General features: G+C 42.3%; 1 protein-coding gene across 1 annotated transcript in view; it reads left to right on the forward strand.

Annotated features, from left to right (window-relative positions):
• TSHZ2 (teashirt zinc finger homeobox 2) overlaps window positions 1–22,642 on the forward strand; it is a 222,975-nt gene extending 200,333 nt beyond the window's left edge. The window contains exon 3 of the mRNA XM_065850086.2: window positions 13,400–22,642. The gene's annotated coding sequence lies outside the window, so the exon portion shown is untranslated. The remainder of the gene's footprint in view (window positions 1–13,399) is intronic.
• Window positions 22,643–24,905: the final 2,263 nt, after the last annotated feature.

Raw genomic sequence — 24,905 nt, forward strand, 5'->3', positions numbered from 1 at the left:
ACAAAACACTGTGCTCTTCCGAGAAAGATCTGCTTTCCAGTCCCAATATCAGCCCCTTGGGGCTGCACCGTTGGTCTGGGTCTTCCCAGTCCCCAGTCTGGAAGGCCAAGTGGGTCATAGAATACTTTAATTAAACTGGTTTAATTCAATTATTTCATTCAATAGTTTCTTGCAGTCTCTGCTGTTTTCGGCATGGAGCGGGGCTTTGGTGACCTGTTGCAGGGAAGGGTCGGCCGGGTGCCAGCGGGGCTGTGCAGGAGCGATGGCGTTGGGCGTACAGACTGGGGACACTGTTGGCCTGTTTTGTTGAAAGAGAACAAAGCATATGAAACTAGCGGAAAATGCAATTGCTAATAAAACGGAAATCACAGTGTCTTCTGTCTATGTATTTATCAGAAATCTAGATGAGTTGTTTGGTTTCCTTTTTTTGCCACTTGCCACGATTCTCTCTCTGGGCACTGAGCTTTGTAGCTTGTAAAATCCTAACATGGCTGATTTTGTCATTGTGGTGCTCCTCCTGCTCACTTTGCGGAGAGAGAGGCTTCAAATAGCGCATTCAGCTTCAATACGAAACACCAGCAGACAAAAGGTATCCGAAGGAGAGGTTTGGACAGACCCATTCAGTGCAGAAAACACTGAGTAAATGCTCAAGACAGCCCTATAGCATTACATACAATCCTTCCGTGAGGAACAATAAGCACTTATATATGGAATACAATGCACATTTGCTTGGATGTTCAGTTTTATATTAGCATCCTCCTGTTCATGCGTATAGCTGAAGAATTGATGCTTGGAGCACTGGCCCTATTTGCAGGGGTGTTTCTGCCTTACTGATATGCCTCTATAAAGAGAGTAACCCTGTTTAAATCAGGGAATTAACACTGGTGTAAAACAGGTGTGAGCAGAGCAGACTCACGTTCTTCACCCAAAGTGGCAGCTCAAAATCGTTGCATTTCTGCCTACCAGATGCAGCGTATATTTTCTAATTACATACGCAAGATCCTCGCTTACCTGAGGTTCAGGTTTACAGCACCGTTTCTCATCACTCATTTAATTCAAAGAGCGAGAGCAGTTACGCGCCCCCCACCCTTCCTTTATTTTTCAAACTGAATTGTTTCAGCGGTAGCTTGGTGTGTCAGCTTGTAAGTCTATAAAACAGTTTTCTACCAGCTGGAAATCCAACATGCTACATGAATACATAACAGTGCCGAACCAAGAAGGTTTGTAATTCAGTAATTAGCTGTAATTAATGAACACAAAGTGAAGACTCATTTACAGTTTAAATTATCACATTAGCTCCTGTCACCCTCTATGTACACAAAACAGCAGGAATTCAATTATTTTTATTCTTCAAAGCTAATTTAAAATTTAAGGAATGCCATTACATGAAATAATAGGTAGGAAATGTAATAGAAATCACTGAGAACAGTTGGCCATCCTTAGAATGGGAAGAAAAAAATGCTATCAGTGATGATTTGGAAATGTTGTTTCATCTGTGAACAGATGAAGGATTGAAATCTACGCTCTTTTCAGTGTATTTAAAAAGAAAACGAGTTTGGTGGTTGCTAAGTCTTTGTGCAGGAAGAGCCATTGTGCATAATTGTAAAAGCAGTTGATACTGATAATGCTGTTGATAGTAACAGGATGACAGCATGGAAATGCTCACACCATTATCTTTAATGGGGCTGAGTCGATTGCAACAGCATCGAGCCCCTGTAATATTCACCAATCTTAGTTGTGAAACTTCAGCCTAGCAGGCCTTAAGTAATTGTCACTTTGCAATCTGCCTGTAGTTTGTGTGTGTACGGACGTCTATGTAAAACGCTTTCATTGTGCTTTTAAACCCACCATGGTGCTTCTCTCTGCAGCTGCCACTGATTTTTTTTTTGCTCAAACAGTTCAATAACAAGAGAATTCCAAACCCATCTGATGCCGCTTCTGTAGCCCCCACATATCTGCATTACAGCCCTTATTTTTTTTTTTGTTCTTTATTTCTCATTCAGTTGCCTTTTCATTTTAAATAGGCCACTGGAAGCTATACCGTCTAATTTTTCATAGGTGATCGACTGCTGAGTTGCGGGTTTACGTAGACAGAGGGAAGGTAGTGATAAGCCAAAGAGAGAGGATTCTGTTAGGGAAATGCAGCAGTAATTAATGAATCCTGCCAGTAATTGGGAAGGTGTAAGCCTCTGTAATATCGTAATGATAGTCATCCGTTCTGTGCATCCCCCATCACTCCGAACGATCCCTCATCGTCTCTGTGATCTCAGACACTTAGCCATGCAAATCTTCCTGACAGGACTCTATGTCTTTGTCTCCCTAATTGGACAGTATAGAGTTGTTTATGGATATTGCAGACATTTAGACCTCAGTTGGAGGTTGTTCAAAAATCGTTAGCAAAGTTGCCTTAACAGCATTGTCAAATATTTATTCCCCTGTTTCAATATCTGTTTTTGACCCAGGAATGGTTTGTGATAGAATTAACATTTTGGAGGTTCACCGTCTCATTCCAGGCGCTGCTTGAGATTGGTATTAAGCTATTTTCCTACAGAAAAAGAGAACGACACACACACACACACACACACATCTACTGGAAATCCTCATTTCTCAAGGATAAAACATGAGATTGTAGGGCAAATGTGCTGCTTTTTAATACCATTTCCATGGGGAAATATTAAGAATGCTGACAAAGGCAGTTCCACTCACAAAAATTACAGGAAGCTTATGGGGCAAAAAATTCCAGTTTAGTGTAAGCCAAAATAAATGGAGAATAATCCCATTCACTAGACCACTTCAAGTGAGAGCAGATTAAGAGTCTGTATCACATATATATAAGAAAAAAAAGTATGTCTTTTTCCTTGTCAAGGCTTGGGGGGTTTAATTGTTGTTTGTAATTGTCTATTGGTAATAGGTGAAAAGAAATAACAAATGCATCTAAAGTTGTACTGCACCAGAGCAGATCTTGTCTATTTTTTTTTCAGAAGGTTAATATTTGGGAGATTTTGCATTTTTGTGCGCAATGCATTTATTGCATATGTTTGGGGGATTTTGTGAGCACAAGGGAAAGTCTTACAGAGCCCCAGACCATGAGCGCAAGAAGCAAAACTGAGTTGAAAAGAGCACGCTGGAGATCAAAGGCAACGGCCGGTTTAGCCACAAATACTCACAATTTGGAGTGTCAGGGAGAGAGATCGGATGGATCAGACGACTGAATTTACAGTCCCTTGGTCATATGCCATTTTACTCAGACAAGTTGTCCCACAAATCAAGGGGATTATTTCCCTCAGTAAAAGACAATCAGGTCTGTCTTTTTTATAACTATTAAATTAAGCCCGAATCCTGCAAACAGTTAACTACTATTGCCATCTTGTCTGACAAGGCTACTTCTTCTAGCAAGGGTAAACATTAACACATTTTATATTTTTGGTCAAAGATCAATATTCAACTGGAATAAAACCAGAAAAAAAAAAAAGCAAGAATTTGTCTAAAAGAATAATTCAACATTTTTTTGACCTAGCTCTATTTCCTTTACACAAATACAGGGTGCAAAACGTTCTCTTCATGGGAATGTTTCTAGGAAGAATTTCTAAAAGTATTAATTTGCACCTGTCTGGCAACTATCTTGAAAACTGTTAGCAGTTTTGGAAATCATTCAGCCAGGGAGCAGTAGAAATGACACGTTATATAGTTGATTAATATAGTAAATAGCAAATTACTGAAGGGGGAATAATCAAAGCCATAGTTGCAGCAAATATTTACCTTATCTGATTTCTCTCGGGTCATCCTAGATTTTTAGGTACCTCCCCCAATCAAACCTAAAAGATAAAGAACACAAATTAAATTGAACTATTTGTAACACAAGGGAAGGAATAGGTGGTTGGTTGGGGTTTTTTTTTGGTGAAAAATTTCTGTGTGTATATTATAATTCTTTATTTTAGCAAGCTCCCATATTTTCAGTTAATAGGTCTTTTTATAATAAGCTTACTGTTCCCGTAAAGCACTACTGATGTCACCTGTAAACCCACAAGCCTTTCACCCCTCTCTCTAAATTGCTGATTAAAATGTTGTGAGCGACAGCACACAGGAGAAAAATCCATCTCTTGAAGGTCCAAGAAGGTGTGAACTGCCTGAATATATCACTGGATCCATCCTCAGCACCTGCCCCGTTTGAGCTCACGGTTTGCCATCCCTACAGGGACAGGGGCTGGAGCAAGGTTGTCCCAGCCCTCAGACATCCCTCTCCCAAACACAGATCCCTGTTTCCTTTGGGGACCCTGGATGGGGGCATCCTGCCTTCGCCCCAACTCCGCTCCCTCAGCTCCAGGCTGGTGCCACCAGGTCTCTGCTCCCCTTGTGCCACCGCTCCAGGGGGACAGCACTGCGGGGCAGGGTCAGACTTTCTTCTCCCTGCAGCACACAAAGCAAATTGGCTCTAGATGTGTCTGCTAGAACCTTCTCCTCCAGAAAATGAATGTATTGACATTTAGGGTTTTTCATATACGCACGTATATATATTTAAAATCCCAGCTTTAGAAACTTCTGTTGGTGCAGCAGTCTGTGACATGGCATACAAGCTGCTGTGCAAAGCAATTGCCAAATGTTTACATAAACACATAAATAAGACAAATAAATTTATTTTCATTATTCATATTTTCTGCTCTTTCTTTTCCTTTTATTTATGCTTTAAAGAACAGTTACTGTAAATATTATGATTAAAAAAATGCTTGCAGTGGACAGAAAGATGATCAAAAATCCCTGATATAGAGCAATTCATGTTTCTTCTTTACAATCACTAACGAATCTTAACTTGAACCATGTTATGTTCCCATGTGAGTGATAAGCAATGATTTATTATGAAGTGTCACGAAATCGGAATGCCATACAGTGAGACATGAGCTAGTGGAAAATGTGTTCCCTGTTTCCCAGCCTCATTACTCAAAGATGCAGTGTCCCTTTCTCCAAGTCTAATTTACCTGGCTTTTCGAGGCACGCTGATAGCAAAGGAAACAGCACCAGGAGTGCAATACCTGATTTGGGCTGTGCCATTCACCTACCGGCACCACTAAACACATTGCAACGATGGGGAAAAAGGGCCTGCCTGCAAATTCAAAGCTATTGCTGCATCAAACATTTGCAACCCTAATGATGCTACACCCAAAAGCAACTGCTTAAGATTACGGCATCCGTTGCCTCATCAGCGCTGTCAGGGTGTGAAGAGGAAATAAAACGAGCATCGCGGAGGAGACAAACGGAGAAGTTTTCTTTATGCGTTAGTTTCTGCTACTCTCTAATGATTCCCTTCTCCCCATGATCCTAATTCAAGTAACTGGCATGTGATATATTTTGTAGATAAATCAGCTGCAGAAGAGCATGTACAGTTCTGGCACCGCAGAGTAGGTGATTTACTTGTAGCTTACACTGGTTCAGTTTTTTTAAGGTGGGAATTTGTGTTTTCAGTGCTTCCTCACAAAGGCAGGAGAAAGCGGTGCTCTGTACACTCGTCCGGGTGAGCAGCCCAACTCTCCTACTGATTAATGCTTTCTGCAAAAAGCCACCCAGGCAGGCATCGTCTTAGATTTTAGGAATTTTTCCAGGTGTCTCTTTCACGTCCCCTTGAGCAGAGTCAAATCAGTGATGGAAATAGTGATGTAAATAAATAGCTGTGTCTGACTGAAAATGAAGGTTTGAGTGTGTTTCCATTCTACAGCAGAAAAGAGACGTGGGAGTGTGAGCCTTCTCAAGGAGGGATGGCTTGGATGGCCTGGGCACATTGTGGAGCAATCAGAAACATGTGCTGACATCTGGAATGACGGACCATGCTTTTCTGGAAAGGCAAAGGCAAAGTTTTTATCCCAAACCATAGCTTTAATCACACCAGGTTTATTAAAAATTTACTAGCAGTAGCAGTTTCTGTTTCAAATCATGATCCCATTCTACCACACACACACAAAATAAAAAAGTGATAGAAGACCAAAAAGTTAAACTCGAGAACAAATTTAAGTCCTTCAAATACTTTCACATGGAAAAAAAAAAACCAAACTTATATCTAGACATGTTAGAACTAGTACAGTCTATCTTAAGGCAATAGTGGCTGTTGTTTTTCTTGCAGAAAACGTGGAAATCATCACAAGAAAATTAACCAGAACTCATCCTTGTCTGAAAGGCTGAGAGACTCACAAATTTCAAACATCTTTTTTTCTATAGAAAAGCTTTATACGGAGTCTTTGTGAAGTACGATCCAGAGAGTGGTTGTCTCGCAGCACTGACAGTGTCTGCTGTTCCAGAGGAGACGGTGTGTGATGTACCATCCTGAAATATTGTCAGCCAGCCTGGAAATATGAAGGCACTTTCATAGCAAGGCAGGGATGAAAGGAAGGAGGTTCGGGTTCGCTTTTTTGTTTTGCTTTGTTTCTTAGTCCTAATAAAACGTACCAGTGTGCTCTTAACTTCTTGCCTCCCATTTTGTTAAGCAGAGAGGGAACATCATCCTCCTGCCGAGGAGTTCCAGTGTTTGGGAGAGAGGGGAGAGGTACCAGCTCCTTCCTGGAGCTGCTGCTGGAGCCAGTGGCGAGTTTTGTGTAAGGAGAAAATAGCTCTGAATGCAGAGACAGAATCAGCATCTCCCCACTCTCCAGCGCCCTTTGCTCTCTCGCGGTGAATCTGGACATTTTAATGTCACAGAGCAATAGGTGGGGCTGGGAGAAAACCACCCACAATAGCTTCTAGTTTGGTGATTAAGAAACTATCTTCAGAACTGAAAAAATGTGGGGTTTAATCTAACCTTACAAGGGAAACAAGGAGGCAATTGAGGAATTATGCAGCAGTCAAGTAAACACTTGCAGATGACAAGCTGGCCTTTTTAAGCACCTACATTAATTGGGGAAACCTCGCTTTAAGTGGCCCACCAGTACATCCTGATGTCCATCTAAACCTGGGACTTGAACCCACTGCCAGTGTCCAGATGGTTGAACCATAATTGTTTTGTCTTATCTGCTCTAAATTCACTTTTGTCGAGGTGTGTTACAAAAGCTATTTCTCTTCTGGGATCTATACAGGTGGCATTTTAAAATGTAGCAAACACCCAAGTCTGCAGAACCTGCTTGTCACAGAAAATGACACAGTTTGCATGTGACCTGTAATGACAGTTGTTAGTTGAAAAGAAACCAGAAATTCAGCTCTATCTTCCACGCTTTGGTTGCAGTTGCCATCAACTAAATCTCTCTCCAAGGGCAGATGGTGCCCGGTACAATGAACAATTTAATCTTTAGCAAATAGAGAAACTTTGCCAAAAAAAACCACCTTTTTTTTTTTTCTCCAAGAATAGGTTGTCAATAGCACGTGCTCTCAAATACATTATGACTTGATGACTAAACTTTATTTATAGAAAAAAATAAAAAATTAAATGTTATATCTTTTTTCTTTTTTAAGCCCGTGATCCATCCAGATACCCCCGTACTGGGATTTGTTCGTGTGCAGAAGCGATTAGGAGGGAGCAGTTAAGTGTCAGGATACTTCTTTGTGCTTCTCAGATACCAAGTGTGCTCTTCTTTGTCACGACCATGTGTATCCTATGTCACCTTGAGGCCCAAGCTGAGATCAGGGGTGAAATCTTGGCTTCCCCCCCCACAAGCAGCAGAAATCCCACTCTCTGCACTGCCCCAGGTCTCTGTGGAGACACAGGGAGCTGCAGACCCCAGTTTTCCACCTGACTCCATCATCAGCAAAACAGCTGGGGCGTGAGGAGGTGAGATGGTTTGCGTAGAGCTGTGCACATTGGGTCTCTTGGGGTGCAATGCTGGCTTTTGCACTTGTCCCACTCTATTGCCATCCTTTCCTTGCCATCTCCACAGGAGCTGAGGATGGGCTGAGATGGAGTCACTTCTGGTACCAATGCACCCTCTGCACACATCGCTGCTTGGGTCCTGCATTGCCCAAACTATCAAGGGGGAAAAATATATATATATATATATATATATTTTTTTTTTTTTTTCTGATTTTTCTCATCCTAAAAAGCCCCCTGACGTGTGGCATTGTGCAGGTGGTGCTGGTGAGCGGTCGCATGCGGAGGGAGGAATGGGGCAGCCTCAGCCAGCAGCGCCCTCCTCCACCCTTACCGCATCTTTTTCTGCCCCTGTCTTTTGGGGAATGTGGCTCATCGTTCTTGCTTTTAAAACACTCCCGGATCTTTTTCCAGTCACTCACAGAAGCAGCTGCCTGCCCTCTGGGGAGCTGCTCAGGCTAACAGATGTCAGCATTTGCACAGGCCATGTTGTTCGGTGGATTTGGAGGATCTAACTGTATTTGTTCAGGGATGTCTAGTAACCCTGGTGAGCTGGGCCCTGCTGCACAGGTTCAGTAGCTCTGATGGGCTGCTTTTTGTATAGAAATACATATATACTTATAAAATGTACTTATCTTTGTATATTATATTGGTACATAAATTGTAATGTATATGCAGAATTTTTGGAGCTCTCTTATGTCCCAGGTGGCACAGTTGGTCCATGTACATGCCTGCACAGACATGCCCTAAAACATCAGTGTTGCTGTATGTGTGGAGTTCTGTTAGTCCACAGTTCCTGACAGTGTCAGACCACTGTGTTCCCTGCCCGTGCACAAGACAAATAGGCACATGCTTAGGAGTTCTGCTGAACCAGGGTCACAGCTAAAAAGTCTGTCATTAAAAATCACATGCACAGTTATCAGAGGCTTCTGAAAACAAGAAACTCAAAAAGTGAAAGGTTTTGGGGTTTTCTTGGCAGATTTCAAGTTGATTCTTCTTTTATACCCCAGAACTGTTGGTCCAGGCCAGCTGAGGTAAATGAGCATAACTTCAGTGACCTCCTGCAGACAGCGTGTTCTGCACCAGCTGCAGATATCTGCTCTGATGTTCTTGCTGCTGAAATCCAGAGGTCTTCTATCTGACCTTGGCCTCAGCCTCCTAGCAAAATATCTTCAACAAAGAGTTTTCTGAAATAACTGCAACTTAATGATTTCAAGTTTTTATTAAACATAGTTTCCACCATCCCAAGCAATGGGGTCCCTAAGTTCTTCCACCTTGGTGTTACCGCAGTAAGAAAATTTTGTATTTAGGCAGGCACACCCCAGGAACATCTGAGCACACGTTTCTTTTCCATTATCTTGTCCCACATCATCATAAGATCAGATCACAGGACAGAAAGCTGTTTTACAATAAAGCAGCTTCTGAGCACAGCACCCATCAGTATGGAGAACATCAGGGTCCTTTTCCTTCTGGCATCGTGTGTTCTTCTGCACGTGTTGGGGTGGGTGCTGCACCCTCAGCAAGAATGAGCAAGAACTGAAAGGATTAGTTTCCATAAGGGTTATTCTTACCTCTCCCAAAGTGCTTTCCCACCAGATCAGAGTGTGTTTGCTGAAACAAATATGTTCTATTTATTTATTTAATGTGCTGTTAAATGACCTTCTGGAAAGCTATTCCTGCCGCAAGGCTTTAAAATGGTTGGGCAGGCACAACTTTAGAGAGCATGCTCCTTACAATCGGGATGAATCATTTGAGTAGTTACTGTTTAGATTGATATAATTTTAGTTATAATTATGGCTAACGAGAAGGCGTTTAGAGTCTGCAATACTGTAATTCATGGTGAGATGAGTCCTAAACGAAATAAAATATATCTAAATTTGGGGTTTCTCCCTATCTATGTAATATGCATGTGAACATGATTCTTTAAGGGACAGATTTTCTGCTGCTGTAAAAATCTAACTAAAGTAGGTCAGAAATGACATCTAGAGATAACATGTTTGGTAACCATAAAGGGACTGTCTGTGTCTTTCTCTTTGGCCTTTTAAGAGTCCTGCAGTTTATTACTGCAGGTAGACCTGCAGCGTGAAAAGATTTTGATCCATAGACTCCCATGGACTTCAATGGGTGGACTGCAGATACATATTTTCATTTTTATTATCCCATTGCACTAATAGAAGATGATCAAATGATATTAGCAAAGATCCATAAATATTAAAAAAGCATTATATTAATAAACACGTGAAGTGCTGTCATCTGCCTGGCTCTAGAGCACCATCACACCTGGGATCGTGCCACTGAATTGGCGGGTGTTCTCCTGCAGCACCCAAAAAGCAAAACAGTGACAGCAGAACCCCGGGATGCTGTGTCATCCAGCCAGCCCCTCTTTTGGCCACAGAGGAAAGGGGAAAAGGAGACTAAAGAGAGCAAATGAAAGCAGGGGATCTGGATCTGGCGTGTATGTGCAGGAAAGAAGGAGGCGGTGAGGCAAGAGCGGAGCGGGGAGCGCAGCTGAGCAGCGCCGGTGCCAGCCGCCGAGGCCGCACTCCTGCGCGATGAGCTGTTGACATACGGTTGGCGGTTGTCTCAGGTCGCAGACACGTCTGAGAGTCCCTATTTCAGAGGTTTCACAGCTGTGTTTTTACGGCAAGGTTTGAATGAGGAGAAGGAAGCTGTGCCGTGGACAAGGAGCGGGAAGGTGGTTGTTAGAAGGAATCCTGAGTCCTGACACGTCCACATTAAAATAGATACAACATTTTACATCTGTGGATGGCTTGATAATTAATGTTAGATAAAAGAAAAGCTTCAGCGTCTGCAACTGATATTTCACATATGCTGTACAAGATATCAGCACAATGAACACTCTCAACTGCATTTTCATAACATAATTTAAGTGATAGATTTTTCTTCATGCTAGAAGATGAACACACGCCCAGGAATCACCAAACTTTTCTCATCAAGTTCTGCTTGAACGTCCAGGCTGCTGTGCCCTGGACCACAGGTGACAAGCTCTCCACATACTCCCTGTATCTCTTAGAGACTTGATAATGAAATACATAAACTATGACCCTTATTGATCATGGCTCACACTAATTAATTTCCCAAAGTCCTGTCCCAGCCTGCAGTGATATCAATGCAAAAAAAAAAAGATCAAAACCCAAGGATGGTGACTTTGGTTGGCCAGAAGACCTAGGGGCGAAGTGCTTATCCCATTGAAATCAATCCCAAGTCCCAACTGATTTTAGTCATGCGTGGATGTTACCGTTACTCAAGTATATGGAGTCAGCATCAAAAGTTTATGCAGTTGTCATGAACAGGTGTTAGAGCAGTGATAGACCAAAACTGCCTGCACACACACGGCAGTGCAGAGACCCCTTTCATCTCCCCAGTTCCTTGTTCCATCTTTCCTCCAGCTGCAGGAACAGTTTCTCCCCTTCCCTGTTCACTGCGCTGTCCCAGCCCCGCTCTGGGGACTCCTGGTGGAAGTGCCTGTGTAGCCCCTCGTGAGCCACATCAGGAACGGACCCGGTTTAGCGCTGGGGCGGTGCAGACCCACGGATGGTTGCAGGAATGCGGCTGAGGATTGTGGCGTACTGTGGCGTGGAAATAATAGGAGGGGGCAAGAGCTTCTGAAGCAGGTTTGTTGCCAGAAGAGTTTCTGGTAGAGCTACACCCTGATTGATGTGCCTCTGAAGAGCTCTGCCAAGGGTTAACCATGTTCTTAATGTTGCTCTGTGCATATTACTAAACTGATTTTACTAATATTACTAAGCTGATTTTATGGCTCGTCTAATACTAAAGTCCAAGGACCTTCCCCACAACAAATCAAAAGAAAAGAGGCAGGAGTCCAGCTTTTCGGTTTTCCAGTCCAAGCCCTTGATAAATATTTCCCACTGGCAGGGAACCAGTGCTCTGCAGTTTCTTCGCTTCAAACCAAGACTTCTTCCAAGATTTGGCACTTCCAGTAACACTACATGCTGCTTAATTATCTTAACAACATTCTGCGCGTAGAGCTGAATTAATCAAGAGTTACGGTTCCCGTGCTCAGCTGTTTCACCACCACCCCTCGCATTGGCATATGCGGGACCAGCCCCCAGTGTCTGTGTCCCAGGCATGGATACTTTGCAAGTCAGAGCTGCTACAGAGCTTGGTGTGACCCAAGGCAGGGCTTAGGTGGCACACCACAGGTAGCTTTCTGTCCTGGGGAGGGCTGCAAAATCTCCTTAGAAAGGTAAATTCTGGGCTGTCTCCGCAGTCTACACTTGGACCATTTGCAGGGGGTGGTCCTGCAGCTGGGGACGTGGCTGCAGAAGCAGAGCCAGCTTATGGAATTACTGGATTTCAGCTCTAGGCTTTACAATAGTAAAGCACTCCTCTACAACTTGAACGAGGTGTAAGCTGATACAGCTTTGTGCTTTCCCAGTGCAAAATAATAGCTTTGCGAAGTGCGAAATGCTCTGGGGCGTTACCTCTGAAACCTAAAGACAACACCTCAAAGTGTCAACATGGATTGCTTTTAATATTTTAAGTGGTAATAATGATCAAACTGATTTCCATGCAGCCTCAGTTGCCAAAAGTCTCCACATTCAGCTGCCAAAACCTCTTCTTCCCTTCCAACAGCTTCTCCATAGCAGGTTTGGGTTGCCCATGCAAAACTCAGCATCGCTGTGAAAGCTGAAAAGGTGAAAATATTGTAAACCAAACTCAATTATAAACTAAATAGCATGGAGTCAATGGACTTTTTTGTTTTCATATGGAATTTTTTAAAAGCTGGGTTTATTTTACTTTAAATAGAACTACTACTGAATTTCCAGTTGATTTAACCAGAACACAGGGAACATGCTGCAGGATTTGAGTTGTATTTGCTGAAATGTCCATGGCCTTGAACAGATAATATATTTTTCAGTAACATATTTCTCTTTGCCTGCTGTTGATCTTTTTTTTCCTCTATGCTCTCTCCAAGTTGACTTTCACTCTACTTATTGCTTGCCCCATTTCTCACCCTATTTTTCCAGTTGTTTTTTTTTTCCTACTGCTTTTCTCAGTATCCTTCTCCCAGGTTGTAAGCAAAACAGAACTCAACTCTAGGCTGAACTTTTAAACTCACATCTTGAAATTAAACAAAACAAGCACCTTCTGTCTCTGTGCAGAAGTAACTTCACAACTTGAGTCACTTAGCACTTTTAGTAGCTGCAGAATGGACGAATGGCGGCTTTTAGTGCTGAGGAGGGGAAGTGCCTTCACAACCAGAAATAGCACAGCAACGGTCGAGTAATTTAAACACAACGTGGGTACCAAGATGCCCAGTTCACCCTGAGGATTTCAGGGCATATTCTTGGCTGGTTGTAGAATGAGGTTCATCCAGGTTCATCCAGCATAAGGGAAAAGCAGAGAAGCAGAGTGACACGCTCTGTGGCCCAGGCACAGGTACAGATGTAAAAATCTGGGTTTTTCATTCACGCTTCCATGTCCTTGCCTTTCTGCGAGCCTGCGGGTGGACGACACAAAGCAAAGCTGACCCATTTCTGGAAATTTCTATGGATAAAAGTGCGTATTCAAGAAAATCTGGATTTATTCTTACAAATTTGGTAATGACAGATGTTGTTACGGTTCTTCTTGCAGGACGAATGCCTTAGTTCCAGCTCTCCAGCCCAGGCTTCCCGCACCCAGCCTGCCTCTGCACGTCACTGCGATCCCGACATTGAACTTGCAACAACCCGGACCGAGAAGACTGCCAAAAAAACTCCCGCTATTCTTCTTCATCCTCACTAACAATTTGGTAATGAAGTATTGATTTCCACTCCCCTGCTTATGGACAATATTAGATTTTCATTGATAAACTGCACTGGGGCTGTCTGGTCTCCACTGTCCCTTTTTGCTGTCACTAAAACAAAGTGCCACTGAAGTAAGATAATGACTGAGAACATTGATGTACTTATTTTGTCAATTTGTAACACTTGACAGGAAAGAAAAAAAAATTCCTCATAGTTTAATGTCCAAGTGTGCTACACAAGATGCAGTCACATTGCGAGCTTTACTTTTCATGGTAATGTCCATTTCCTATTTATAACCCCTTTGGGATAGTTTGTCTAAAGGAAATGTTTCTATTCTGTGCAGCTATTACTGTTGCACCTGGGTTGCCCAATCCAGTCATTGCACTAGGGATCAATACATCACAGTAAGTACAAGAATTATTAAGTTAAAACAGATTCTGAGCCAAAAAACCTCTGAACAATGTTAATCTTCTGTGCAAGTTGTTCAAATAGTTATGCTTAACCATGTTGCTGCCAAAGATTTGTTTAAAATGGATTATTTTCAGTTTGTTTTATTCCTCAGATATATATATTTAAATCTCCATTACGGTTTACGATGAGACATATGCGATGGAGTGATTTTTAAACAAAAGTACTATTGTTAGATTATTGAGCATTGTATAAATATAGGTATATCTATATATAAATATCACTATATAAATATCTATATATAGATATAAAGGGATAAAAGTAGAATCGCTTTCTCAGTTAGGTGAGTGTAAATCTAATCTCTCTGTTGTAGTCAATGGAGTTAGGCTGGATTTATGCCACCGTGAATGAGATCAGAATCCGGTCTTTGCGCTCCCTGGCTGGCGCTGGGAAGCACAGTTGGCTTCCAGTCAACCGAGACCTGGGGAGAAGGGGCTACAAAGATGGCAACTTCAAATCTGTGCTTGTAACTTTTTCATTAAAACTTTGAGGTCCCGATTTTAATTTGTGGAATATTCACGTTAATAATGAGATCTAATTAAGACATCCATTAAAAGCCCGTTAAAGTTAATTTAACGTAAAAATTCCAATAGAACTGTATTAGATTTTCTCCATTAAATTAACGTTATGGATTTTTAACGGATGTCTTAATTATACGTTATTATTAACAGGAATACTGTATCACACAGATTAAAATCGGGTCCCAAGTCAACTCACAAAATCTTCCAGGATACACTAAAGTCACAAGTCCCACCTTACCTAGTGCGCTACGTGGAAAATCAGGCGCAGCCCTGGTTGCTCTCGCTGAGCGTTTCCTCACAGCCAAAACAGCCTCCGGTAGACAAATCCTTCTCTGCATTTAACGACGAACTTCCCGTATTCTCAAAGGCAAAATAAGTCTGGATCAAGTTGTAAACCAATGCTCCGTTGCAAATGAAACATCCGAAGTATGCTAGGCACAAGTTGAGAAGAGGATCTTTCTCGAATAAGAGAGGGCTTTGGGATGTCTTTTTGCGGTTATTTTGGTTTGGATGTTCAAGGATGTAATTGAAACGCAGCATTCACAAACTCAGACTAAATACATTTACTGCATTCCCTGTGACTTGTGCAGAAGGGTCTGTTTTTGTCATTGTTTGGGAAATTTTGACATGATCCCTAAACTCAACGTGGAGGAGAAAAAAAAGTCCCTTCTTATTTACCTCCTAGGGAAAGTGTTGCCCTTATGCCACATATAATAGCAAATTGCTTTTTTTATGGCATGCATAACCTAGATGGGAAAAAATATGGCGCTTGAGGGAAGGAGGGAAAAAGTAAATGAAGTTCCAGGAATGTCATTCTGAAGTAATGAGGCATGGACAGAAAATATACCCCTCACATCATCGGATTGAGATGGCAGTCGAAATAGCTTCATTGAAGTGTCAGCACTCATCCATCAATCAATCATCCACAAGGAAAAATAGCGACAGTACAACGGGGCGGCTTTTATGGGATTTACTCATGGGCATAGGGAATAGCAGCTCAAATGTAGTTCTGACATGAAAAGCAAGGTGCTGATATTATTTTTTATGATGGGAGGATCATAAAGTGAATTGAGAACAGTGAGGTCTGTCTTTGCTTAACCTATTCAACTGGAAATGAACGGAGCTCAACTGGAAACGAGCAGAGCCTTCAGATGGGTTAAGATTGAAGCCTGCACCGTGCTGAGCACCGGCCATTGACAACAAAATTCTATTAAAGCAAAATCAATGCATTAGCATCGAGCTCCTCAGAAGCTGTTAAATTGCGCAGCCCACTCCAGAGTTATGCAGTGAAGTTGCACCAGGTGGGTCCAGCGTCACCGGCCCAAAGGCAGCGAGCGCTGCCGCTAAATCCCGCCTGGGAGAAACCACGTGTGTGTCGCCAGCCCTGCGCCTTTCCCCAAGCTTTTCGGTGCTCTAGAAAAACATATTTGGCTTATTGCAGCATCCAACGGGTGAGATTCCCACTGACTTGTGATGGTCCCGCGCTCCTGGGCGTTTGGGACTCGCTTTGGTAGGAACCCCCTGTGCCAGGCATTTTGCTGCTTGCGGCCGAGCCGCTCGGACGCCAACACGGGAGCTGCGGGACAGGCATTTCGGGAGCGCTGGTTCCCCACGGGGAGGTCTGGCTGGCCCAGCAGCGCGTTTTGCTCAGGAAGCTTCACTCCAGCACAGGCAAGTGCAGAAACAGCTATTTCATGTAAAATCTGCCCACAAACCTCTATTACACAGTGCTAAACCTTGATTATTTTGCCCGCATCGCTGTCCTCTGGGAACATTTTAGGTACACATTTGAATTAAGTGATTTTTCTTTTTTTTTTTTTACAATATGATATAAAAAATAAAATGCACATCTCTCCTCTCTCTTCCTCTGTACAAAACTGGATGAGTTGATAGTTTATCTGTCATATAAATCAGGTAACACAGAAAATCATTGCATCTTTTCTCTATCGTATCTACTCAATATCTATCGTTCTGACTTTTATTCTTATTGGAGATCATCAAAACATTAATTAAAAGCCTGGTGATCAAACAGCTGAATATTTATGATTCCCATCCTTGCTTATTAACAAGTGGCATATTGATATACCACATATCCAAGCTGCTTATGCTCTTGCACTGCAATAAAGCAGTAAGAATTGTTACCCTTCCACACCGCTTTGAGAGATTTATTCAGAAACCACAGCTCTTTTTCTGCCACCGTCCATGTCAAAATAAGCCAACTCACCTCAAAAAAATAAAAAGTTTGATTTTAAAAGAAGGGGACGTAATTAGCATCTCTTTGGAGTATAGTATGTAACCATTCCAGTGCATCAGTCTCAGGTGTTTTTTCCAGGCTCTTATTATTTAAGCTGAGAATGAGAAGGACACTCAGCTTTAAAAATGGCCATCATTAGTACGATAATAATTGTTAGTTAGAAAAAAAAAAAATCTTTGAGAATCTGCTAACAAACCTGCCTAGTAATTACTTGTCAATGCAACTTCATTATGGGTTTTATTACCTACTTGTAGAAGTATTTACAAGACTGACCTCCTTAGCTTTTTTTAGAGATCATGGAGGATATAAGAAGTCATTTTAAAAATCAATGCTTGTACATTAACGTGATAGGGGTTGAAGTCTTCCAAGCCACTTTTACAGGCTATTGAGTCAACTCTCACACATTCAAATGGCAAGGACTGTTCCCCTAATTTTTGGTCTTTTTTTCTTAATCACTTTTTGATAAAGTGCCATATTTAGTGACTAATTTATACCCACAGCTCAGTTCCTATGACAGAAGGGGACATTCCTACTGGGAAGCGTCCATGCAGGCGTTGCAGGGGAAGCAAACTGTCCTCGTGATCGGGAAAATACACAAATAACTGAGTTTAGGCATGGGGGAGCCACCCAGGGGAGATTTGCTTTCTGCAGCATTGCTCCCTGCTAATTGCTAATTACTAATGGCCCGATCCTGCAGCCGAGGTGCTGCCCCGGTTCAAGCACAGCAGCTCAGCTCAGCCCTCGGGTTAGCCTTGCTGCAAATATGATGTTGCCATCAAACCTGTTGAGAAAACACATGGAAATGAAAGACGGCAGCCTCATCTTTGGTAGAGACTTCCTCCCAGTGAAGAAATGCCCCTGCGCAGCGCCCGAGGCCACCACCCCTGTCCCCTCTGCACTTGCCATCGTCACTCTCAGGCTAAAGAAAGTGTGTCGGCGAAGCGGAGGTGGATCTCCGTCACACAGGGCTTTTGTCTTCCCAACCAGATATACGATGCAATTTATATTTAAAATTCTCTCTATAAAGACAGTATTGATCACAGATTCCAGATCAATACGTTGCAATTACAGCAGGCTTTAAAGACCATCTGTCCCCAAGCAAGAGCACTGATATAACCACCTCTATATCTTTTGAAAAAGTGCTACTGGTATGTGCCCGTCTTCTTACAGTACAACCTGACATGTTATTTTTGCTCCTAGGAAACTGTGCTTAGAAGCTACATAGAGCTGTAATTCCTGGTCCCTGGCCACCCCAGAGGAGACCTCAGAGCAGCTTCTTGTTGGGTTCCAAAGTCTCAGCAGGGTCAGTGACACAGTGGTTTTTGCTGGCCTGGTTTTCCTGCTCCCCCTACAATTTACCCCACAGGTTGTAACTTTCCTTTTTTTGCCCAACCTGTGTCCTCAGTTGAAAAGGATCAGCAAGAGGTTATTGAATTTCACTAAAACGAAGAACTTTTCAGTAATGGCGCTGAAGGGTCTGAGCTGGACGTTGGTAGGTGGAAACGAAGCCTTTTTTACGCGTGGCAGATTGGACACGGTGAATGTAACATTTCAAAACTTGTAGCGAAAGAATAAACGACATGCATCTGAAGGCAGATTTTAATTCACATTTCATCAGCAGATTACAATTCACATTTCATCAAACGGCGGTCCTAATTTGTCAGCCCCTGAGGTCAAGGTGAGTCTGTCTGCTGGTGGCCCTGGGCGAGCCAGCACCAGGTAGCGATTCCAGAAATAAAAAGTTTCCTGGAGTTTCTTTTTTCTTAACTATTTCCTGCGGTGGTTGACTTCACACAAGTACACAGAATTTAGGACCAAAACCAATGGGTTTACAATGATAACAGAAGCCAACATACCTTTGCAAATCAGCCCGTGCCCAGGGAGGGGGTTTGCATCCCACACGCGTTGCGCCGGGTCCCACCGGGACGGTCCTGATCTTCCCTGCAACCACCTCCCTCTCATTTCATTCCAGTCTTCAGCTTTATTTATACCAACTCCTAAAAAAAAAAAAAAACAGAAGCCAGATTCTGAATTCATTTATTCTGGTGTAAATCCAGAGCTGCTCCTTGGAATTCAGTATATTTACCCTCTGCCTACACAGCTCCAAACACTGTCCTCACGGTCCTAACCTTGGATTCCTAACATGTTTAGATGGTTTTGAAAACAACTTGGGCAAACAGTCTCCAGCTCCGTGCAGATTTAATCTAAGGCACAGTCTGCACTTGAGAAGTTTTATAGTTTTGTCAGGGAAGTGATTGCAAAACTTTATTATTGCTGTGACTATGCTGGTAAAAGTCCTAATGTGAAAACAGTTGTATCGCTATAAAGCACTTTATACTGGTACAGCTTATTTTGCTTTGCTGGACCACTTTTATACCAGTGCAAGCACTTTTATCCCGGTATACTTCAATCACCATTAGTGGTCATTTTTTTTTATGTTTTAGCTATGCCGGCAAAAATGCGACCAGTAGGTAAAGTTTAAGATGACACTGTTGTTTCTCGTACCAAAGTGTCTGTACAATATTTTCTTTGAGAGTATTTTTAAAAGTGGAATAGCTGCACCACTGGACTTAACTGCAGAGTTATAAACTTCCAGTTCATCATCACTCTCAGCTCATGAAATGTCTTCAGGCCTTTGTAACAAGCCCTGTTTGAGACAACAGATTAAATGCTAATCCTAGCGGGTCGTACATCTCCACTTGAGTTCATATCATCTAGCTGAGCAAACTAGGTTTTTTTGATCTAAGACAACAAATTCTTTCATTAGACTTCTTAGACGAGATAGCAGGAAAAAATATTAATATCTTAAAGAGAAAAATGAAAATAACATCTTGCAAAAATGTAGCTACATTACATGCAAAGAATGTTTTCCCTTGAAACCCACATCCCCGGGTGGGCAGCAGCCCCAGGGGAAGAGCTGTAGTGACAGAACAAACATCCACGCAATGGCCTCAAATGTGGAAGATTTATATGAGCAATGTTTTCAATTACTAACTGGTCCGTGCAACATTTAAAAAAAAATGCATATTAATATATCAATATCAGTATCTATCTATCTATATATATATATAGGTGGATATGCAGCTATATACAGAGACCTACCCCCCCCGTATACGTTCATATATTTGTCCACACACTGCGGGTGTGTACGTGGAGCTGTTTATAACCGGGCAACCACTCTGTGGCCGAAGCAGCAGCTGGGCACAGCTGGCACCAAGAGGAGCAGCAGGTATCTTCAGGATGTACAATGCAGTATTTTGGCTTTATAACGCAGCAAATGCTGGAATGTGCAATACAGGTTGCAAAAGCTGACAAGCTAAACAGTTCTTCTTTGGCTCAGGGTACTTCACTGTCGTGTGTCTCTGGTACAATGTGCCCTTCTGTCTAGTGCTCAGGCACCACTTACTAATCCTTTTATTTTATTTTTCTTTGTTTCGGTTTGGTTTTTATTATCTCGAACGTGTCAGCACAAATCGTGAGATTCACCCCCATTTTAAAGAACAGAGCGTAGTTGGCCATAATAGTAAACCTGACGGTTTTGCTCTGCCCCGGCGCTTGTGGTGTGTAGTAGGTTTGTTATTGGCAGCATCTTCAGGTTATACCTGTGACCCATGGCGTTAGGTCTAGAATTTTGTTCAAAGGAATAATAATAATTTAAAAAAATAATCAAAAGCTCATTTCTGTTTAAAAAAAAAAAAATGTATATACTACAAACTGCAAAAAGGAAAGATTAAACACTTTTTTTTTTAATATATTAGCAACTCGAATGGGACTCCTTTCCGAGAGGACTCACGGTGACTTTATCTGTAGAATGTTTCAGTGCTTATGCACTAATTTTGTAACAAGTGCATGCTGTATAGAATATATTGCCTGTATACTTAGAGTGGAGGGGGGGCCAAGCTGCTCTTCATTGTGCACTGCAGCTTGTTCGGATGAAAAGTTATGCCTTTGATGCATTTTTATACTGTACATATTTGTATATATTGACTATATTGCCATGTTATGAACACAGATTGTGTTATATTTGCTCGTTTCGGTTTCCTACAAAAAAAAAAATTGGTCCATATTGGGGGATTTTTATTATTTTTTTTTTTTAATAGAAAAAGATGCTCGTCATTTTTGTTTGTTTCTTTTCTTGGTCATCGTCTTTCAATGGTTCCTAATGCAACGAGAGGGGAGTTGGTGGAGGAACTCGGAGAAGCGAGTCTGTGTTTGCATGAGACCTGCCCAGTCGCTGGCTGGAAGGGGGTGGGGGGAACAGGGGAAATTGAAGTCAAGTTTTGCTTTAAAAGCATGCGTAGTCCCACGGGAAAACCCATACGTGTACAATTATTCTCTTTGTATTTTATCTAATAGTGCCTGAGTATTTTTTTTAATGTCTTCTTGGAGGAACAATTCATAATTGTCAAAATTTGAAACATTAGCTTAATTTTGTTTTCATGACCTCTCATTTCTCCTCCTTATTTATTTTGTTGCTGTTTATAATGGGCCCCAAGGCCATTTGTGACATTGCAGTGGTCTTCTTCCGCATTAAGGATGTTTTTAAAATTACTAAGATTATTGAGCCAACAGGCTGTTTTAATCAAAACCATGTTTCACTTGGTTTGGATGATTATGAATGGTCCTTACAATGGGAACAGCCCTTTCTGCTGGGGGACAGAACCACCTAGTGGCCCAAAACCTCATGGCAGAGGCGCCTCTGCCCAATATTTACCGGCTCTCTCAGAGCCAAACTGGCAATTTGGCTTCAAATTGTTTGCTTATTATAACTAACTAACTTCAACTAAACAAATTGATAATGTTAATGGCATTCTTTTTTCTCCCTTTGGTTGATTGCTAAATAAATTCGTATAATTTATACTAGGAGAGATTACTGCTTTTATTGTTTTGGGTTCCCCCAAACCAATTATTAACAATCAGGACTATGTATCTCATTAAATTTAAATCAGGTCAGACCTATTTATCTAAGGCCTTTTCTGATTTACAGGAAGATGACTGTATTCCAGTGCATTTAAGATGTATTTCTGCGCATCATTTTGCAGCATTGAAATCTATTAATGGTGATTTTTTTTGTTCTGTATTTTTACCACGGTAAATACGTTGCAAAAGAAAAATCCCTCAACTTTCCCACAGAAAACGTTACTTTTTATGCCCAGGGATTTTATTTTTAATAAAATCACTGCAGTTTTAGAACTGTAATTAAAGCCCTGAATAATAGATCACACATCTTTATCTGTTGTGTTTAAAAAGGAAAAAAAAATAGCCCAAACTGCTCCCATAATCCTGAATGCCTCATTTCCATAAAAAAGGTTTCTATACATATATTATTTACATTTTTAAACATGGTAATTCTTTCCTTTGTGGCATAAAATGTCTCTTTTTGCACTGCAGCTATTGGAAAGCGACTGCTCACATCTGAAATGTTATCGTAATTTGCATCAGGAAACCCAACTGCAGACATTAAGGACTTGGGTGTGTTCAATTATGGTTTTGCTGGAGGCTGTCCCTCATTCTAATGCTGCACTCATTGAACTACCTTTCTGAAATCTCGCTGATACGGTTCACCATAGACATGCTTCACAACATCATTAGCTTTGCAAATGGCTTCATTTCAGTCAATGCAGACTTCAGTTTTGGCCAATTGTAAAATGGAAATTTGAAAAGAAAAAAAAAAAAAAACAGATGCACTTAAAACATGAAAAGAATTATTTATATGATAAAAATATATTTAGATTTTCAAAGCACAAGACTGAACAGAAGTGCTCTTTTTATGCTTTCTGAAGATGTTACTGTTAAAAGTCTTTCTACATCAGGCTTAATAAATCTGTAATGACATTTGATGGATTGATTTTCGTGTGGGTTTTTCTCTTCATTCTTTATTTTTTTTTCCCTTTCTTTCTCTGCAGAGAAAGAAAAAGCCTGACCTGGTGAGGCTGTGGGAGTCACAGAACCACAGGAATGCGCCTGTTTCAGTGAAAATCGCAAACCATTCCTAGCAGCCTCTTCCCTTAGATAACAGTCACTTAAAATAAGAAAACAAATCTGACTACAGCACCCTGCATTTGTTTCTACAGATCTTCTCCTTCCCCCGGTCGGGCTCCCCTGGCCACGCCGTGCTGGGGTTATTTATGGTGTAATCTCCAGCGAGGCACCGGCTGCTGTCACACAAATTCAAGGCTCGCGAGCCATAAAGCAGCCATGATTGAGACACCAACCACCCCGCTCCCCGGCTGCACCCCAGACAGATGCCTCTGCTCAACACGTCCCCTTAACATCCCTGTGTCACACACCCCGGTGCGGAGCGCACCCCCGAGCAGCCCCCATGGGTTGTTTATTGCCTAGGAGTCAAAGCTCTCCATGGCAGAGATCCCCAAGACTTGTACTCATTAATGGGTACAGCATCACCTGTTAGCCGTATTTAATTGCTGCCGCTCCTCCTCATGGCGATAAACGTACGACGAGCGGCAGGACCCATCTGCAGTACGGCAGCCAAGGGCTGCGCATCCTTCCCACGCTGCTGCCGGCCAAATAGAATAGAATGGGATGGGATACGATAGGATAAGATGATGATGGGATGGGATGGGATGGGATGGGATGGGATGGGATGGGATGGGATGGGACAAGACAGGACAGGACAGAATAGAATAGAATAGAATAGAAGTTGGAAAATACCCTCAGGATCTTTGAGTCCAACCAACAACCTCACTCTAGTACTAAACCGTGTTCCTAAGAACCTCATCTAAGCATCTTTTAAACCCCTCCAGAGATGGTGACTCCACCAGTGCCCTGGGCAGCCTGTTCCAATGCCCAACAGCCCTTTCCGTGAAGAATTTTTTTCTAATATCCAATCTGAACCTCCCCTGGCACAACTTGGAGGGGAGGGAAGAGCTGGATGTGCCCCCCCACCCCACCATTGCCCCTCTCCTTGGATTTCCTCCAAATCTCATGCTTTGCCTAAGTTCCCATGGGGGTGTTCCAGCCTGGCAGGGAGCACAGGGGACACCAGGGCAGCACCGCCGGGTCGCCTCCAGCTGCCCACCCCAGCACCCAAAGCCCGAATTGGTAAAAGGGTCCGCACCCTCCTCACCCCAACACTCACTCCTTGGTGTGACCTCCCCACACCCACTGCTGACCTGCACGAGCCACCTTCAACTTCTACACATTGAGTAGTTCGTTAGCAAATACACTTGCAAGACGGTGCCTTGGATCCTGCAATGCTTTTTTAAGTGATTTTTTTTTTTCCTTTTAAAGGAATCTATTGCACACATATCAAGAAACCCCTCTAGGGTAAAATAAAAAATATATATAGATGGCTAAAATAACAAATGAATCATAAAACTTAGAGATGGAAAAGGACTATTAGATCATCCAATTTATCTTGCTGTCTGCCAATACAGGTTTGCTCCCCGCAGACCTCTCCCCAGGGCTTTGTCTGGCCTTTCTGACTTCACTCCAGCACGCAGGGTCCTCTGCCACCTTCCTGGGAAGAACAGTTAACGGTTCAGGCATGTTTTATAGGTCTGGGGCTAAATCCTGGTCTGAAGGGACTCTCACCTGCAAGGTGCACAGGTATTGACCCCCCAATACTTTAATGACTGGGCAGGATGGGGCACCTGCCCGTGCTGCAGCGTTCCCGTCCCGCTGGAGATGCCGACCCAGCCGCAGGCAGCTCTCAGCAGGCTTAGAGCCTGCTCTAATTTATTCCAACGGTTTGAACTTGCATCTCTTTTTTTTTTAATTATTGGTGATACACTGCAACAGAAGAACAAACAAACAAATAAAATCAACCCTTCAGCTTCTCAGATGGATGTTTTGGCTACAGGGCAACTTTGAAAGCTGGTTCAATTGTTTTTGCTTTCATTTTTTTTTTTTTTTTTGCTGCTCCTTAAAACTGTCTTGATTTAATAAAAGTTAAATGTTTTCATAGGAAAATCAGGCTGGGTGGTTTGTGATTCTTTTATGTACAACACGAACATTACATTATTCAACAATTCAGGAATAAATTTAATTCTGTCTACCTTAGCTGAATGTTTTACGACTTAAATAGCTGGTCTGACAGTGAAGTCCAGGTACTGAGGAGAGATGGATTCGCTCCAGAAGGGCACTAAGGT

The sequence above is a fragment of the Patagioenas fasciata genome, chromosome 16, assembly GCF_037038585.1.
Source record: "Patagioenas fasciata isolate bPatFas1 chromosome 16, bPatFas1.hap1, whole genome shotgun sequence".
In the NCBI taxonomy this organism is placed as follows: Eukaryota; Metazoa; Chordata; class Aves; order Columbiformes; family Columbidae; genus Patagioenas; species Patagioenas fasciata.